Below are 19,515 nucleotides of genomic sequence, written 5' to 3' on the forward strand. Positions count from 1 at the left end.
GGCGGGACGTGATGGGAGATGAGACGTTTCACAGTCATCATTAGTGAAGTTTTGCCAAAGTTTTGAAGCCTCGTTTGAGCCCAGGTTCAGAGGGTCGGGTTTGGGTCAGGCGTATCTTTGCACTCCACCTTGCTGCTGTTTTAGTCAGGGGCTAAGCAAGAGAAATCTGGGGAACTAAATCATCAAATACACAACTCAACTGTGTACTTTCAGATTGGACTTATCTTGCTTGTGAACCATTTGGGGAATAATCTTTGGAAAAGGCAGGAACTAGTGTAAGGGCCTGTTTACACGAGAACGCTTGAGGGTAAAAACAACCAAATATTTTATCGGAAGTCCCTTTCGTTTAGACAGTGATGACATTTTTGGGGCTTAAAAATGCAAAAATTTGAAACCACCCTCCAGAGTGGAAAAGTTGAATATGCTCTGCCATAGACTTTCCATCTTCACTGCCCAAGACGTAAAACTCTGGTCAGATCTGGTCATGTTGCGTACGTGTTTACGTCACATACATACAGTACACAGAAACAAACATGTCGGACCTTCAGGTTGCTCTGGCAGCTCTAATAAACTTACAGAAGGCATCCCAACAATTGTACAGAATATGCAGAGATACTATTAGTAAAGAGAGAAGGATCTGCAATTACCTCTGTCAAATTCTGGATGCACCAGTTCGTTGCAGGTGAGCCAGTGACTATGGACGAGACCTGGGAGAACCAGTTGATGGTGGGACAACTTTGTGGAAGGAGAAGCTGATGAAAATGCGTGTGAAAACTTCTGTATGTCCAAAGATGCCCTTGTTGCTTTAAGTACAAACATACACAATCAAATTCTACACACTTTTGCATCACCATCACCAGCAGAATTCCTTCCGACAAAGTGAAGACGCGACGCCACTTTTGCGTTTTCTGTTCAGACCGTCATCATATAAACACAGCTTTAGAGTATATTTAAAGGGCCAATAACAGGCCAAATCAACTTGTTCCCTGTTAAAAAAAAAAACAAAAAAAAACAATTGACCTGTGGTTTTTTTTGTCATCTTCTTCTCAAGAACTTAAAATGCTCTGTTCTGCTAGATGGTGTCACAGGGTGGTGCTCCTTCATGTTTCTGAAGTTCAGGCACTTGATCATTGTCAGTGCTTAAAGGTCTTAAAGGTATAATGCAAAATTCACAATACACAAAACTCATGAGCTTTTATCCATATTAGAATTCTGTTACTTCCTCAAAAACATACTTTGAATTGTGTTGTTTCATTCACACATGGTTGAGTAATCCTGTGTTATTAGTCTACATATCCCAGGCTCAAAATGCTCTGTTCCACTTTGTGATGTCATGAAGTGGTACTTTTCAAGTTAACAACTACCTTTTACTTTTAGTTCTGTATATCAGTGTACACTATATGCTCTTCCAAACCTGGACATCTGCACATACACACAGTTGCAATCACAAACATTTCACCTGTGCTCTGCCTACACACTGCTCTACATGAAAGAATGAGAATCAAGACAAGAGTGTAATTGTGACCTAAATCCAGTGATTAGAGGCTGAGGCTGATCAGTTGATGTACTTGATTAGACCGGTGCTGAGGACTTCAATTCACTGTCTACAAAAGTCCCATTTATAGGCAAAATATGAAAGATTATAATAGGTCGTCTGGGGTATTTGTGTTATGGCTATTTGAAGACACTAGGCTGATGAATCAAGTTTGTCACTGAATGAAGCCAAAACACTACTCTAGATGTGGGGTAAGAGAAGATTGATTTTGTATTAAATGGTAGGTGGTGAGGTGGTGACTATGAGATCCTCAGAAGGAAACAGTCTGGATCCCAGGCTACTAAAAGGTTATTAGCAATTTTCAGATTCACCGCAAGTCTTTGCACTGAGCCAGTCTGAACCCATGTATCTTTCGTTTATTCATTTTTCAAAATAAAACCAAAAATAAGAAAACGGAAAAAAAAAAAAAAAAAAAACTATTTTCCTTCATTATTTGTCTCTAAAACCAAAATGAAAAAATTGATAATGATTATTTTTTTAAGTTTTCGATTTTGTGTTTAAATGAATAATGGAAAAAACGTTTCCTGTTTCCATGACGTAAACTGCGATGCAGGACTTTTTTGCCAGGTTCAGACCAGATCTAAATCAGGTCTGAACCAGGACTGAACCTGGAGTAAACCAGGTCATGCTCTGGTCCCAGTCGCAGTCCAGGTCTCAGTCCTGGTCTAGTCTCAGTCTCATTTCCGGTCTCAGTCCTGTCTCAGTCTCGGTCTCTGTCCTGTCCTGGTCCCAGTCTGGTCCCAGTCTGGTCCCGGTCTGGTCCGGGTCTGATCTTGGTCTGGTCCTAGTCTCACTCCTGATCTACGGGGGTGCACCTCCAGGCCTGTCCTGATACTCAGTCCTGGTTTAGTCCTAGTTCAGTCCTGTTCAGTCTGTATGCAGCATAAAAGTTTTTTGTTTTTTTTTCTCTCCATTATTCATTTAAATACAATCAAAAACTGAAAAAATTAATCCTTATGCATTTTTTTCATTTTGGTTTTGGAGACAAATAATGAAGAAAATGGTGTTGTTGTTTTTTTTATTTTCTTATTTTTGGTTTTATTTTGAAAAACAAATGAATGAATGATACACAGATTCAGTCTGCTTTGGTTTTGTTTTCATTTGACCAAGTATCTAAAAGTCAAAGTCCAGGTCTACTTCATATGTAGTGCACTGTGGAGTGATTACACCAGTCTGTGCTGGCTAAATGTCAAGTGGTCTCAAATAAAGAGCACTCAAAGTTTCTTAATGCAATGTCCATCAGACACAGGGAACAGGGTAACAGAATCTGTATACAGACATTCAAGAGGCTCACATTTAATAGCAAGGCTATTTCTCAATTTAGTGTAATTTTATGTCATTTTAGTTTAGCATAATTTCTTTTCATAACTGATCAAAAACACTAAAATGTCAAAACTTTTGTAATTCATTAACTGACTCATTGAATCTTAATGGTCAATATTTGCTTTAGGCTTGTATTATCTATACTGTTTAGCCTGAGTGGCATCTGAAAAAAATCAATCAGTGACTTAACGGTATTGAGTGGTCTAATCTAATGTATTTTTAAAGGTGCACTATGTATTTTTTATGCAGGAGGGTCTGCTGCCTACTTGTCTCCATGGAAATGTGAGTGCTTTGTCTGCATTAAACACCAATCCTTCAGCAGTGTAATGTTATCACATACATCACTACTGATTAAATACACTCAGTATAAAATATGTCATTTACACTTCATTTGTATTATTACAACGATTATACTAAAACAACCTGCTCTTCTGTTGTCTGTGTGTCTCCAGCTCCACACCCTTCTTTCTCCCCCCCTCTGCCCCACTGCTGCTGCTCTAACATGCACAGTCCAGAGGGACACAGACAGAGGAGGAGAGCTTCTCTTCTTTCTCACTTTAAACTAAGTTACGGATGAAGAGGGCTTAAATATCTCTTTGTGGATCTTTTTCAAATAATGTTTAAGCATGGAAATTACCACATAGTCTGTGCTGTCCACTGATTTTAGCAACGAATACTTGTGTCAATATTGGTCCTATCACTACAAAATAAAATGTGTAGCAAAGTTCTGTGAGACACAAATCTCTATGTGGAGCCCCACAACTGTTCCAGAGTGTGAACGAGGCGTGTAACCCTTCAAATGTGAAGACAGAGGATCACATCTCGCCAGATCATTTTTCCCATGTGGGCACAGTCTCGTAGCAATTTGATCTTTTTTTTTTTTTTTGTCTATGACTCTCAACTACAAATGCATTATTTGTATAAATCCTTAAACTCCTCTTCCTTTCCTAATGATTCCCTTGACCATGAGAGCTGGTGCAAGCTAGCAGATACAGACCATAGTTTGTTGGAGAATAGCCAGTAGGAAGGCTCCTGTGTATCCGATGTTGTTAACAGTGGAGGTAGTGTGAGCTCAGCGTGTCTGCTCCTGCTCCTTCTGCACAAGTCCACAGAGATGAGGGCAGGACTGTTCACAGTGAAGAGCCTCATTTAAAGCCATGATCAAAAAACTACTGTGACTGTTACTGGGGAAGTGTTGGCGCTTTATTGGGCACAGGTGAATTCTGCAGACGCTCCTAACTCACAAAAGCTGTTACGAGGGTAGTGTGTGGAAGAGAAGGAGGAAAAGGAACAGCTAGTGGTTTTGGGAAGATGGGACAAATATGATACAAAAATATGGCAGTATTTATAGCAACTCTTGTGAGCTTTAAGCCATGTTAGAATGTTGTTACTTCATCAAAAAAAAAAAAACCTGGTGTTGCGTTTTGTTTCATTCACACATGTTTGAGTAACCCTTTATTATTAGTCTGTCTAGAGCTCCAAAACTTAAAATTATCAGTTCCACCTTGTGATGTCATGGAAGTTGTAAAGTTCAAATGAACAGCTTCACACAGAGCACGGTCTTCTGTATCATGCGATCGCTTTGAACAATCAGAGTGAGTGGAGCTACAGCGGAGCAGAGCGTAGCTGGAGCTAATGAAGAAACTGAAGGATTTTGAGCTGAGAAAAAATTTATGATCTAAAAATAGGATAAAAATCGGCCACAAACTCTGACATTTTTGAAAGTTGTAGGTGCCCTGTCAGCCGACATTGCATTACATTACATTGCGCTCTATGAGAAAAATCCTTTCACGGCTGGAGGGATTTTTCTGCTGGAGTACCAGAAAGGGGCCACTATGTCAACTGAACGCAGCTACGAGCAGCAATACCCTATCCAGTTATTTTAATAGATCCATGGGTGAAGCTGTGTGGAGCAAAGCACTTCCTGTATTACCACATGACATCACAAGGTTGAACAGAGTGTTTTCTGTTTGAGAGACCACCTCAGCTTCAATATGCAGGGTTTGTGTGTTAAATGTGTGTGAATGAAACAAAACACAACTCCAGGTATGTTTGTGATGAGGAAACAACATAGATCAGAAAATACCACAATATGGGCCCTTTAATGAATTCTGTACTAGTATATTCTTTATGTGTTTCAGTTTTTACACAAAACTGTTAAACGTGCTCTGTGTAACTTTTCTAGAGGAGCTGAAATCTGTTTGTCTCCATGGAGATGTTAACACTTTAGTTTAAACTGTCCATTAAACTTTGTCTTGTATCTATTCATTTTACAGGTGCCATTTATTGCTCAAAAATATCCTTAAAAACATAAATTCTTACTATGAGTGGGGTCGCCTCTCCACAAATCTGACTTGTAATTTGGCTTGCAAGCCTTCATGGAGATTCTTAAGTTTATTGCTGTACTGTGGAACATTCTAGGCACATCTCCATGGAGACAAGCTGGTTAGTTACTCAGTGCACCTTTAAAGTTATGTACATATTATTAGTTTTATCGACTAATTGTTGCAGTTTGGAGGACATATGTTAAAATAATAGCAATAACGGAAATATATATGTAAAGATTTTATATTTTTCCTGTGCTGCTAAACCCAGATCTCTTGTATCTTATGAAAAATGCAAACTGTATAAAACAAGCAAAGTTAGAGTTTGTGCTGAGCTTAAACAAACGCGCCTGACAATAAAAGAGTCCCTCGGGGAGCTCAGTCAGATCGATTCTTCACTGCTACACTTCTACCATCCAGCCCTTGTTACAAAATCAGGTTTGGAGCTGCAATCAAATGCACCATGCACCAAGCCCTGGCTGCTGCTCTGCTGTGAGCTGGGAAAAACATACTTGGATTATTCGCATTTCATTTTCAAGGACAAACACAAGCAAGAACAGATGTGGGTGGAGAAGGACTAGTGTTCCTTCAAAATTATATTACTGAAGTAGAAGTACAAAGTAGTGGGGATGAAAAAGTATTTGGGAAAGCTACTACTTGTATTCTATGTCTTATTCGAAGTGTTGTTATTAGGTAGAGTTACACTATCGGTCAAAAGTTTAGAATCGCACACTTTTCTGAGTTTTTTTTTTTTTAACAGAAAATTATTCAGTTCATTGTGTCATTGCAATCTGACATGAACGCATAGAACAAATAAGCAATGTGAGCTAAAAAGAAATCATGGAATTAATTTATAGACCAAAACATATTCTAAACTTTTAATTTATTAAAGTGTCCACCTTTGGCAGATATAACAACTGAACACACTCGTGGCTCATTCTTTTACAATAGAATCAAATATTCTTCAGAAAGTTCTTCCCAAGTCTGTTGCAGAAGTTCCCATAAATGTGTGACACTTGTAGGTTGCTTGACTTTTACTCTTCTGTCCACTTCAGCCCAAAACCAGCTCAGTGTGGCTTAAATCTGGAGACTGTGCTGGTCACTCCATGTTTTCAAGCTTTACCATGTTGTTCTTTTCCTGATGTAGTTTTGGCAGAGCTTGAATTTGTGTTTTGGGTCATTATTATTTTTGTTTAACCTCTGGCTGTTCAGTACTTACCTTTGTAGCATTTCAAGCTCTTCATTGGACTTGCATGATTTTAATTACAATAAATAACTGGAAAAATTAGGGTGTTCTAAAACTTTTGACCGGTAATGTATAAGCAGTTTTTCATAGTTAACGAAAATAGTCTAAAAAGAATTATAATAGCAATGGATAATTTGATATCTATTAAAGCAACTTTGCCCAAAACATGTAATATTTCCATGTTACTTCAAAATAATAGGTACAAAAAGTAACAGCTCTTTTAGCACGAACAGAGGTGGGTAGAGAAAAGAAAAATTTTACTCAAGTAAGAATGACATTACTTCAAAATAATATCACTCAAATAGAAGTACAAAGCAGTGGTCCAAGAAATGACTCGAGTGTGAGTGAACAAGTTTTTGGGAAAACTACTGCTACTTCTGTATATTCTGTGTGTTCTTCTATGTTATCCTGACTTGTTATTAAGTAGGTTTATAAAGCAGTTTTTCATAGTTAATGAAAATATTCTAAAAAGATGAAATTATAATGGAGATGGAAAAATGTATGCAATTTGAAATCTATTAAAGCAACTTTGCCCAAAACATGTACAAACTACTCCAGAATAATTGATACAAAATGTAGCAGCACTTTTAGCATGAACAGAGGTAGGTAGAGTTAAGTAACCAAAAATTTGACTCAAGTACACTGAAAAAATGGTCCGAGAGGGGTTGCTCAAATTGCAAAAACTAATTTGACAACAATAACTTGACTTTTTTATGTTTCACTGTCCAGCATGTTTAAATCTTACAAAGGTCGCTTGATTGTGGCCGATGTTAGATCTGCATGTTTTAATCAGGTTGAGGAAACATGACTTTATTATAATCTCTGGTAACTTTTGGAGGGAAAATTCAAATGTAACAGGACACAGGACAGTTCCAGGAGCAGAGGACATGCAGTGTGGAGCAGGAGGATTATGAGAGCTGATCTAGAGGTAAGACTTTTTAAAAATTGTATTTACTTCTCTGGCCTCGAATGTTTTCATTGTTAAAACATGTTTGTGGTGTTTTATTTGAAATTAGAGTTAATGTAAGGAGTGTTTCCATGAAACAAATTGTATTTGACTGTCCATCTACAAGAGTGTGACAGTTGTACTCAGATTTTAATGTGTTGTTTCCAGAGTCATCTGCAAACACAGAGTGACGTCCAGAGCTCTGCTGGAGCTGTGAGGAAGTTCATGAATGTTACAGCTGATGTTTCAGAAAAAAGGAAGATGTGTGAGAACCAACAAAACACAGACCACAGATGAACAAAGTAAGTAACTCAACTAAAATGATTTTAAACAAATTTTTCAAAGTGAACTTCCTTTTGAAACAGTTATTGTGTTTCTACAGGGTGATGTGACACTAGGAGACTTTATACCAGATGCCCTTCCTGTTAATGCGTTTAGAGGAAGAAAAGCAGCACATTTTGAGTTTTGTTTCTGCAGATACAGTTCTAATGTTCATGTGATTCTGTTCTGGTCCATTATTGTATTAATAAGTGCTATAAGTGTATTTAAACATGTATAACAGAGTAGATCATCAGAATGTGATCATCATGTGTTATTCCTGTGTCCACAGAGACCAGAGCGTCTTCACTGGAATAAATCTTTACACTGTCCAGCTCCAAACTGTGTGTCTCTGTACTTGTGCTCTGTGTGTGTTTGATTCTGTTTAAGACAATACTATTTTTGTATTATTTTACAGAATTAGATCAATTAAATTAAATTATACATACTTACACATTTCACCATAAGGTAACATAAGATAAATATGCATATTCAGCATGATTTGATCAAATTTCATCAACATGAAAAAGTGACATTCATGTTCTGAGAAAAATACGTGCAGAGGGGATCAAAATAAGTTTCAAAGCCTAAACATAATTTTATTGCATGCAACCGCTTTCCATAACTTTTTTACGCAAATCCAGCGACCTTTTTTTTTTCAGTGTAGGAATGATGTTACTTCAAAATAATATTACTCAAGTAGAAGCACAAAGTAGTGGTCCAAGAAATGACTCAAGTCAGAGTATTTGGGAAAACTCCTACTCAAGTGAAAGAATAGCTGATTTATAATTTGAAGTTAATATACTGGAAGGACAAAATATAAATGATGCAAAAAATGTGGTATTTATTTTAGGATAGACACACAAATGAGAAAAAAGTAATCTGAAAGAGCTAGAAACACAAACATTCAAATTAACATAAATCTTTTGTCACTTGTAGACTTACTCGCAATGTGAAAAGTAACCAATAAAAGAATTCTGCTATAAAAGTACTCTGCAAAGTACAATTTCCCAAGTAACTGAGTAATGAGTAATGAGTACTGACTGAGTACTAGCCACCTTCAAGCACGAATAGCCCTGGTTTCATTCATACATAATGCTCCAGATACTCTCAAATAAAGACATTAGCGGTTTGATTTCAGGTTGCCTTCAAGGATCTCTCCAAGCCTCTCAGGTAAATCCTCACTCGTTCTATCATCTTCTGAATTCACTTTGCAGTTTGGGTTTCAAGAGAAAATGCCAGATGGTGCCTCTCAGCGGGAGACTGGAGAAGATTGTTCAATATTTTATTTAAGAATATGTAATTAATAGGCCTTTTACACTGCGGCTGCGGCCTCTGGTAACCAAGCCTGCCTCAGAGATTGGATGATGGGCTTCAATTTTTCAGTTATCTACTAAATCTCCCAAGAAAGAATTCACAAAACTGCTTAAAGGGCCTGTCTGTACCTGAATGTAGATTTGTCGTACCCCAGTTCAGATGTATTGTATAAGCAAGTCTTGAAGTCAAACTAAGTCTGCTGTGTACTGTCTGCATCTAATTCTAAAGCATTTTTTTGGAAGTTTATCAGGAAGTTACCATATTTTCCAGGCTATTAGGTGAGCTCTTAAGCCTCCAACCCCATCAAAACGACAAAATCCAGAGCACCCTATATACGAATCCACTCAGGTGTCCCAGCACAACTTCAGTAAACTACAAAGCCACACCACTAGCAGCGCACGCAAACACACACGGAGCAGACAGCGACCACGCAGCGAAACACACCCACAGCCACACTCCTCACTCCACGCGGACGAGGAATGGAACGGAGGAACGAACCGAAAAAGCGAGTGTAATGTGCCACTTCTAGCCACAACTGAACAACTGAGTCACTGTGGACACGCCGACAATCCAGTGGTCCCAGACAGCACCCTCCCTACACGCCACAATTGAACAAAGCCAAGAGTCACCGTGAACGCACCAAACAAAGTCCGACTGAGCCATCTAACAGTTGTCTTTCGTTTCAAGTCTGGTGCGGTTTATTTGTGAAAAAAGTTCGAAAATAGACCATTTAATGACAGTGCGCCTTATAATCCAGAGCGCCTAATAGCCCAGAAAGTACGGTACTTTGAAAATTGTGAAAAGCACTTTAAAGTCATCAGAGTGAGTAATTAATATGTTCAAAATGCATAAGGTAAGTGAGTGTGAACAACTTTGGGCCACTACAAATAGTTTTAAATGAGCCAGTTCTGTTTTTTATGATTAGAAGAACGAAAATATCACTTTTTCAAACAGAGTGGTTGAGAACACTGCCACTGAAAAGCTTGAATAGCAAAACTTTACTAAACATACTGCTATTTTACAAGCACAAAAAGATAACCAACAATTGTGAAATTCTTCAGAAGAAAATGTTCCACAAATCTCCCACTTAGACAATGTCTGGTTTTCTAAATGATGAGTTTTTCTTGTGCAAGATGAAAGCTATTGGGACTTCGGCAGAGAAAGGGACTTTATTAAGACAAGGGTGTAGGTTTGGTCTCAGCTTTGAAACCAACTAGTAGGTTACTTGATTAACAAATTCATTATATAATATTGTTTACTTTTTGTTTGATGCACACTGCAAATACCAAACAGCACATCTTTATAAGAAAGGGTAAAATAGGATAAGAAGTTGCGTATATGTTTTATGAATTCTTTCCAAAAACACGCAGAGTCTGGGCAGGGCCAAAGTGTCAAAGTGAGAGGTGGTTTCATTTTTCAGTTCTCAAAATGTAGTTTGTGTCCATTGCCCTTCTAAAATGATTCTTTACCGGATAACAGCCTGTTGCAGCCAATGAAGAAGTGTTGTTCCTCCCTCATAAGATACATAATTACTTTTAACACATTTTTGTGAATCGAGAGGGAATGGTATTAACCTCTAAAATCAAATCTTTGGTTGAAGTTTAAAAAATATTGGAAGTCTCGTCACTCACATCAAATAAAATGGGGGTTGGGTGTAAACTCCTTTGCAGAAGTCCTAGCTCCAGAGACTCCACAGTTTATTTGACAGCAATAAAACCACATAAATCTTCCTTTGCTATGTTTTGGACTAAAAGCAACATTGTGTAACTTGGTGGAGGGTTGCCATCTGTTTGTCAGCAATGAGATATTATTGATTTTCGTGGAATGTTCCACAATATCACATTAAACATACAGTATATACCTCTATGGAGACAAGTACTGTATTTTTCTGACTGTAAGTCGCTCTGGAGTATAAGTTGCACCAGCCAAAAAAATGCATAATGAAGAAGAAAAACACATATATAAGTCACACCGGACTATAAGTCGCACTTTTTGGGGGAAATTTATTTTTTTAAATCAGAGACCAGGAACCATCATTTCATCTTGAAACACAAGTTATAGTAATAACAACAGAATAGAGAACAACAGGCTGTTAATGTAACATATGAACAGTTCTTCAGATAATTATAGCATAAACAACAGAACAGAACACGTTTACCAAACTCTTGATCTCACTCCAAATCACTAAATCCATTGAATTCTTCATCCTCTGTGTCACTTCTGAGCAACTCTGTGACCTCCAGAGATAAACGGAGCGCCATTTCCTCTTCTGTGTAGCTGTTGTCAGACTCAGCATCAGTTACAGTTAAAATTATTCTGGCATTTCTGAATCCTGACAGGATGGTTTTGGTTGTCTCTGAATTTCTGCTTTTCTGATCCATCCAGTGACTTCCAGGAAAGTTGCAGGGCGCACCCTCCTGGCTGTCACATTTCTCGCTCACTCCAAACTTTCTTTCTGCTGTTAGATTTAGTTTTCAGCTGCAGATTTCGCTACTTGCATCTTGTAATCTGCAAAATATGATTTTCTTTTTGGGGACATTTCAATCCTCTCAACTGTCTTTATAAATTTGTTAAAATTTTAAATTTTCAGTGGTTCAGAAGGAATGGTGCGACTGACATGATACAAGCAGGAGCGGCTCTTTCTGCAGGAGACATGCGCAGTAGAGCACCAAGTGACAGTGGTACAGATGTAATAGGAGGCTGGCACACAAGCCTACAGCGCCCTCTCGCGGCTGTCAGTGTGAAAATGTTAATATATAAGTCGCACCGGAGTATAAGTCACAGGCTCACCCAAACCATGAAAAAAAGTACAACCTATAGTCTGAAAAATACAGAAAGTGACTAAACCAGACTAGGCTACAGGTCAGATCTGGGCATTTGCAAGTCTGCTCAAAATATAAATGCATGTTTTCTAGGATCTTTTTGGAGCAATAAAAATAGCGGTATGATAAATATATTCCAGGCAATGCAAAAAGCAAAAAAGTTACATAGTACACCTTTAACTTTAATTAATTGAATTATAGATTACATGAAAGCTACTGTAAATTTATTTTATTTTGGTTACTTATTTCAGCTTCTTGTTTAATAGTGTTTTGATTTTGTTTTTAAATTGTGAATTGTCATAGCAATGGTGTCATAGATCTCACCAATCTAAAACCCATGGAAAGGCATACCATGATCTTCTTCTTTCTTCCATTTATTATTTTTTTTTATGAGCTTGCATTTTCCTCTAGCGATGCATTGTCTGCCCCAGCCCTGCCCCACCCTCAGCACATGCGGGGTCATACATTACTGGGACCCTGGTTTAATGAAGAGGCTGCTGCTGAGGAGATTTGCTGCACAAACTAAACGTGTACAACTCCAGTGAAGTGCAGCCTCATCATTTTCCCCTTTAAACAAGCTGTGCCTGCTCCAGCCAGCCATGGTAGAGATAGCCTACTTTCCCAATGATTCCATGACATAAGCACTGGAGGTTAGACTCAAAAGCATCCGAGACAACATCAGTAAGGTGTAATGGTTGCAATTTTAGAGCAGTGATAAACAAATTGGGCATATAATAGCATCTACAATGAGAGTAAAAGCTTGTGGTTTATGTTTATGTCTGCAGGATGCTAAATAAGGATAATAAGGAGAAAAGGAGGTAAAATGTTGAGTCAGGTTATTATTTGATCCTTATATTGTATGAAATGTTATAGTTGTCATAGATTTTATATGGCTGTTTTTCATCACTAGTGCAAATAGTGTTTACAGAACAAAAGGTAAAAGGTAGCTGTTAACTTGAACATTATTGCGTCACGACCTCACAAAATGGAACTGAGTATTTTGAGCTCCGGAAATGTAGACATACTAGTACACATGGGTTACTCAAACATGTTTTTGATAGGGTAACAACATTCTAACATGCCTTAAAGCTCACAAGATCTCATTTTTCATAATTAATAGGACCTTTAATACAGGGGGTCTCCAACCTGTAGATCGGGAGCTACAAGTAGCTCTGCACCCCCTTCCAAGAAGCTCACCAAGGGATTTCTGAATTACACAAATTGTCCTGAATAAGTAAAATTTGCCAAATTAAAAGGCTATTACCATTGTACATGTATCATTTTGATGCCTAACTTTGTGCACTAATAAATAGATAATGTTTTATGTTTTATAGGCGTCTAACTGTACCTCATTTAAGGCTCGCAGTGGCACTTAAACATACTCCATTTCTTGTAACTGCTGAAACTAGTAGCTCTCTGGCATTTTCATTTTGTAAACTGGAGGAAAAAGGGAGACCCCTGTTATAATAACAACAGATAAACTGTGCAGGTTGGTATCTAATGGGGCAACTTAGCCCAAATCTCTTTGTCAAAACCACATGAAAAACTTAAGTAAAAATAAGGCTGTAGTCTTTTAGATTTCAGTCAGTCAATCAGTGGCATCTTAATGAAGAACTGATGATGAAAAATTGTAAGTCAATTATGATCTAAATAAGGATTTATGTGCACAGCAGCAGAAATAAAGAGTATGGCATGAGCAGTAGTTGAAGATTTGGGAATGAGTCATGAGATAAACACAGAGTTTCTGAGTACTTTTCTATTTTAGTTATTTTTGCATCAGCTCCTTTGCAGTTGTAGTCTTTTGAGTGCCATTTGAGTCAGATGCATGGGCAGATCACAGATACTGAAAAGTTTAGAGAGCATGCTCCTTTTTAGTCAACTAATCAATCAACTGGACAAAATTTTCTTTAGTCAATTACAGGCTGAAAGCGAAGAAATAAAACAAGAAAGATGTATGTGCTTATCTGGAACAATAGGTACAAAATGAAAACAAAGCTGGTTGTCTTTGCTTTTAGAGTGTTTTTAATTAATTTTGGTATCCAGATGCTATCAACTATCTTTCATTCACCAGTAACATTCAGTCTGGTGGTTACAAGCATTTTCTCATACATTTTTGCAGTTTTCTTATATTTTTTGGAACACAGCCCAAAAAGGGTCTTGGCATTTACATTTAAGCTTTCTAATGAAGATGTAAGAGTAAATAAAGACAGAGCCCTCCTGAGTGAGCAGGTCCAGGCCTCAGGGTAGCAGAGACAGGAGACAGGAGGCTGTGTGACCCAGTTGTGCAGCCTTCAGCTCGGAGACTAAGGGATTAGCTCCTGGATCATAGCTGTATGACAGCACTGGCTCAAAGGGTTAGCCACATACACCGGCACGCTGCTCCTTCTACTGAGGAAATATGACATGGAGGAGTGCCATAGCTTCTAACTGCACTGTACAGAGATCATGTGCACCTACTTTTACAACAGGGGGGTGCTGCAAACAGTTTGTCTAAAATCCAATTTTACATCTTAAAGCTACACTGCGTTAGCCTGATTCATCAGCTGGTTTCCACAAAGTCTGACTTCTAATTTGAATTAGAATTTGAGTTAGAATTTGTTCGCTTGATAGTAGGCAGGTACTTTTTTCATTTAACCAATCGCTGCTATTTGGTCGTGACATATGTAATGCGCCAATAACGGGGCTAACAGGTAAATTAAGCTTTTCCCAAATCCTGTAGAAAGAAGAGCAATAATGTCTTTCCCCTTGATAAAATTCAAAAAACATTCTTTTTGTTCCGCCTTTAAATGCTCGATCTCGGGAATCGTTGCCAACACAGAATACATGACTCTTCGCTTATTGACTGATGCCTGCTGCACTCGCACTTCCAAGGTTCTTGCAAACGGTTTAGTGTATTCCGATTCATCTTGGCTAACACTGCGTAACTTTCTGGAGGGAGAATAGTTAAAACTATACTTCGGAACATTCCGCACGGAGATATATACATTTGAAGCCATATTTATACTAAAGCCAAAACATGCCAAAGTAAGGTTCAAGGTTCTTTATTGGCATTCAAGCATGCATAGAAAAACACGACATAACAAAATGTATTCCTCAAGGCCCAGTAAGTAAAAGAGATAATGCAACATAAAGAGTAAATGCATCTCACTAATGAAATTGTCAGATTAAAACAGGGCAAGAGTCAGGTTTGAGGAGATGCAAGCCTGAGTAAGGACACATGTTATATGCGGTGGTTCTTTAAAATGAAATAGTTGACCAGTGTAAAAATAAGAACTAGACTTCAGCAGTTTCAGTGGCATCAGAATCTAGCAGCACAATATTTTTCAAAACATATGAGTTCATTCAAAAACAACATTGAATTACCCAAACAAAAACGCTTGCCAAATCAGCTCCCCCCTGATGTCGAGGAAACTGTGTAAATTGTGATGGTTAGAAAACAGTCAGAACAGCACTTACTGAATATTTACAGACATCCATAAACGCCTACTTCTTTTCCAGGTCCTGGTTTTAGAGTTTAAATCCAGTAAATTTAACTTTAACTGCGTGGCTGTAATAACCCATCTCATAAACTCACCCAAACATGACTTTATTCGCAACAAAATTATGTTTTGGCTCTGCAGACGAAAAATAAGATGAAATAATAACGATGAATTTCTCCACCTATGAATTCCATTGGCAGTTTCAAAAATACCATTTCAATGATACGATACACTTGAAGTCTGTTCCTTCTCTGTTTACATGTGTCTCTCAGAGTAACAGTAAAATCATAATGTACTGCAAAGATTATATAGCATTACCGTCAGCGAAAGACTTACTGATAACGTCTATGAATAATGCATCAAACTGAATGTATTACTTTTACATCATGCTGGGGGTGGTTTTCACGTATGTCTATTGTGGAACAGTCATCATTTTCCATGGTAAAAGAATACAGACATTAGCAAACACTGCCAAAAAGCATTTTCTGAATCTGAAAACTCAAGAAAAAAAATGGATTTATACAACAAACTTTCAGGAGCCTGCGATCAATATGAGTGTTCTTGGTCCTGTTTCGGAGTTTGATTTTTGACAAAAGGTGAGAGCGACTAACTGAAAAACTGTTGGTTAATGCTAACTAAGGCTACATTCAGACCACAGGTGTTAATACCCAACTTCAACTTTTTTGTGAAATCCAACTTTTTTTGCGAGGTCATTCACATTTCCAATTAAATCCGTCTTGCATGTGATCTTCATTGTGAACTTTAAATGCTCAGTGTTTAAGGAAGTCACCTAAAATCTCCCAAACTCGGGTCCAGTTCTTCGTAAAATGGACAGGTTACATGTCCAAGGCCGCTTTGTTTGTTTGAGTCTTTAGCCTCCTTGTATTTGACTCACAGGCTCTTTATTTCTTGGACATTGAAGCCAGGACCGCCTGTACCCGCACTCGGCCATTTCTTTAGCAATTTATTTAAAAAAACACCCGGTTCTGATAAGACTCCTCTCTTACGGCTCGCGGTGCGGATCCGCCTTGCCCAGTGCTCCCTGTTTGTTTCACCGCTGGTGCCCTCCATATTTGCACATGCTGTGTGGTACCTGGTGCCTGATTGGTGGAGTGTGGTCCTTTCTCTGTTGGGCTGACTCCGATGTTCGTTGTGCCTGGTTGGAGGATTGACTTCCCGTTCCTCCAGTCCCCTTTCTACACATCCCATTGCCTCATCCAATAAATGTGCTGTTATGTGCACCTGTTCCTCCTCGTGGCTGGATGTCAGTTTCAATTCGCCACACTTGTGAATAGACGTGTCTTTGTTTCATCCCATTGCTAATGTGAATTGTGTGTTGAGATTCTAGGGGTCGCTATTGACCTGATCGTTTCTTTTTGAAATTCTTAGTTTGGCTTGGCCCTTGGGCATTTGTATTTTCTTTTGATTTATACTGATCCCATTAGATGTATGGTTTAGTTGTATTTGGATTTTTTGATTTATCAATTGTAAAACACCTTTTTGTGTTATAATACTTCCTTACATTTACTTTATAAATGCCACTTATATTACATCACATCTGGTTTGTGTTACTTTCCTTTATCCCTAGCACTGATTCGTAATGCTCTCCAGTTCAGTCTGAATATAAATATTAATAAACTCTCTAACGTCGCTTTCCCTCCGAGCCTGACAAGTAGGTGGGATGAATGTGACCTGGTGGTTCAGACTGAAGTCACATGTCAAAAGATCGAATATGTATCAGTTTTAGGAGCATATATCCATGTGGCCTGGGTCGCATTTGAAAAAATCGGATCTGTGTCATTCAGACTGTCATTAAACTATCAGATAGAGGTGGCATAGGGACAAAAAAATTGGATTTGGGTGACTTCAGGCTGCAATTTGAATGTAGCCTAACTTGTGACAGTAATTTTAAAATTTCATCTCACCTATTGTAGTTCCAGCTAAGTCTTTATGGTCAGATTGTGCTGTGTAACTTGAGTAACAGAGCTTCAGACAGACCAGTGCCTTATTTAGCATTATACCTCCAGGGAATGTTGATCAACTGATTTTACAGTACACCTCTAAACCACATGAATAGTTATTATATCGAAAACAACACTGTCTGGGTTAAATAGTCTGCTATCACCTAAACTCCTAAAACTTTGTTTGGAATCACTTTCTACAAACATCTTTTCAATTGGGCACATTGTGAAAAATAAGTATTTTAATAGTCAAGGCTCTGAACCTTGTCAGTGTAAAATTCTTAAAGAACCTAGCAAAATCACTTATGTAACCTTAAACAGTCAGTGGGACGATGTTTGGTTTTGTTTCCTGAGCGTATAACAGAGTAGTACTGTGAACCGAAGCCTTGGTCTGAAAAAAGGGCAGAGACTTGATGAGGAAGTAGTTGTGGTTACAGTAAGGAGGGAGTGCTGTGAAGGACAGGGACGAGCGACACCGGGAGATCAGGAGACGGGTGCAGCTACAGCAGAAGGGCAGAAACTGAGAGAGGAGCGATGGATAGATTGTAGGAGTTAAGAGGCGAGGAAAAATGGAGGGAGGGGAGGGAGAGATGGAGAAGGAGGGAAGAAGGGAGGAGAGGGAGGGAGAGAGAGTGAGGGAGGGGGGTACAGTGGTGGGAAGGTTGGAGGAGGAACAGTATGTCATGTGCTGTTTTATTCTCATCCAGAGGCCAGAGAGTGGAGGCAGGTATCTGTTCATTATTCCAGGGTGTTATATAACAGGCTAAATATTTGGTAAAGGAACACACAGGAATTGTTTACTGCCTTTTCATGAACAAAATATTTAAACAATAACAAAATGCTTTCGTCTCAGTATATAAAAATACAGTGAAACAGTCATATATCTGAATACATGCTTTTATAGTCCAAATTCAGGTTTGAACTACTTCTTTTTGTTTTTTGTTTTAGTTTTTTTTGAAAAATACATTGTTTTTTTAATTGCTAAATCATACCTTGATCTAACCTAAAACACAGACAGTTTTTGATCTTCATTTTGTAAATCTGAGTAGGGTAGCAGTTGTAAATGTATAAATTTAAATGTATAAAATCAAATGTTTTAGTTTTTTGGAACCTGATGTGATGAAGCAGAGCTCCATTCTGCCCAACCTCCACGGCAGCTGCACTTACTCTCTGTTGGTATTGTAATTAGTTGGATTATTACACAATATTAATTTATTAGAAAAAAAAATCTCTATGTAATCTAAAAAAAAACAAAAAAACAATCTTCATATAAAATAGTGACAAATAATTATTATAATGATTAAAATTTGGTTATAAATTATAGTATTGTTAGGGTAGTAAGTAATGTGACTGATTCCTGGCTAAATACTGGTCCAGTAGTTTGATGTAAAGAAATATTTCTTTAAGCTTTGTTCACCAACCTCTCAAACTCAATCTCGTCAGTTGTTTCACAATTGCCCAATGGTTGAATAACAGAACAGAACATAGGCCACTGATACAAAGACAAAACGCTTCAATGAGCAACTTCAACTGAAACTCAACAAGCTATCACTTATTCATGATCCCAGTGCAGCAGTTCCCCGATGGCCACACCCACAAGATCATCAAAAGAATAGATAGAAAATTATGTTTTACAAATGCTCTTTATTCTATCAAAGAAAGGAACCCATGTTCAGACTGACATGATGAAAAAGGAATAAAACTGGGAGACAATGTTAAGGAAAAGCAAATCTAACATGTACAGTGTTGTAAGTGTCAAGTATCGAGAGGACCAGCAGTGGTAGTAGTAGTAGTAGTAGTATATTATAATAACAGGTATAAATCCTATCCATTATATTAAAGGAGAAACATTTGTCAACAAAATCAACTTTACAAAGCTTTCAACCCTTCACTTGTTTTTTGTTGTTGTTGTTTTTTTAGATTAATTCTGTGTAATCCTGTATTGGAGGCTAGAGAGCGAAGAAAATATAACTTATGCACCCCAAAATACTAGGATCATACCATTACAGGTTTTAAACCAGATGTAAATGGAAATGTTTCTATTACTAAATACTTTTAGATCAGGATCACGTTTTACAATGACCAAATATTCTATGAGTGTATTAGAGTATCAATAAGTACCTTAATAAAGCTCAATATGTCTTCTTTAAAGTCATCTTACCTGATCTTTATTGTCTTAAAATCTTAAAACAAACTAGTCTGTTTTAAATGGTTTACACTGGTC

The sequence above is a fragment of the Boleophthalmus pectinirostris genome, unplaced genomic scaffold, assembly GCF_026225935.1.
Source record: "Boleophthalmus pectinirostris isolate CB_2022bp ecotype Guang Dong unplaced genomic scaffold, ASM2622593v1 HiC_scaffold_9, whole genome shotgun sequence".
Lineage (NCBI taxonomy): Eukaryota > Metazoa > Chordata > Actinopteri > Gobiiformes > Gobiidae > Boleophthalmus > Boleophthalmus pectinirostris.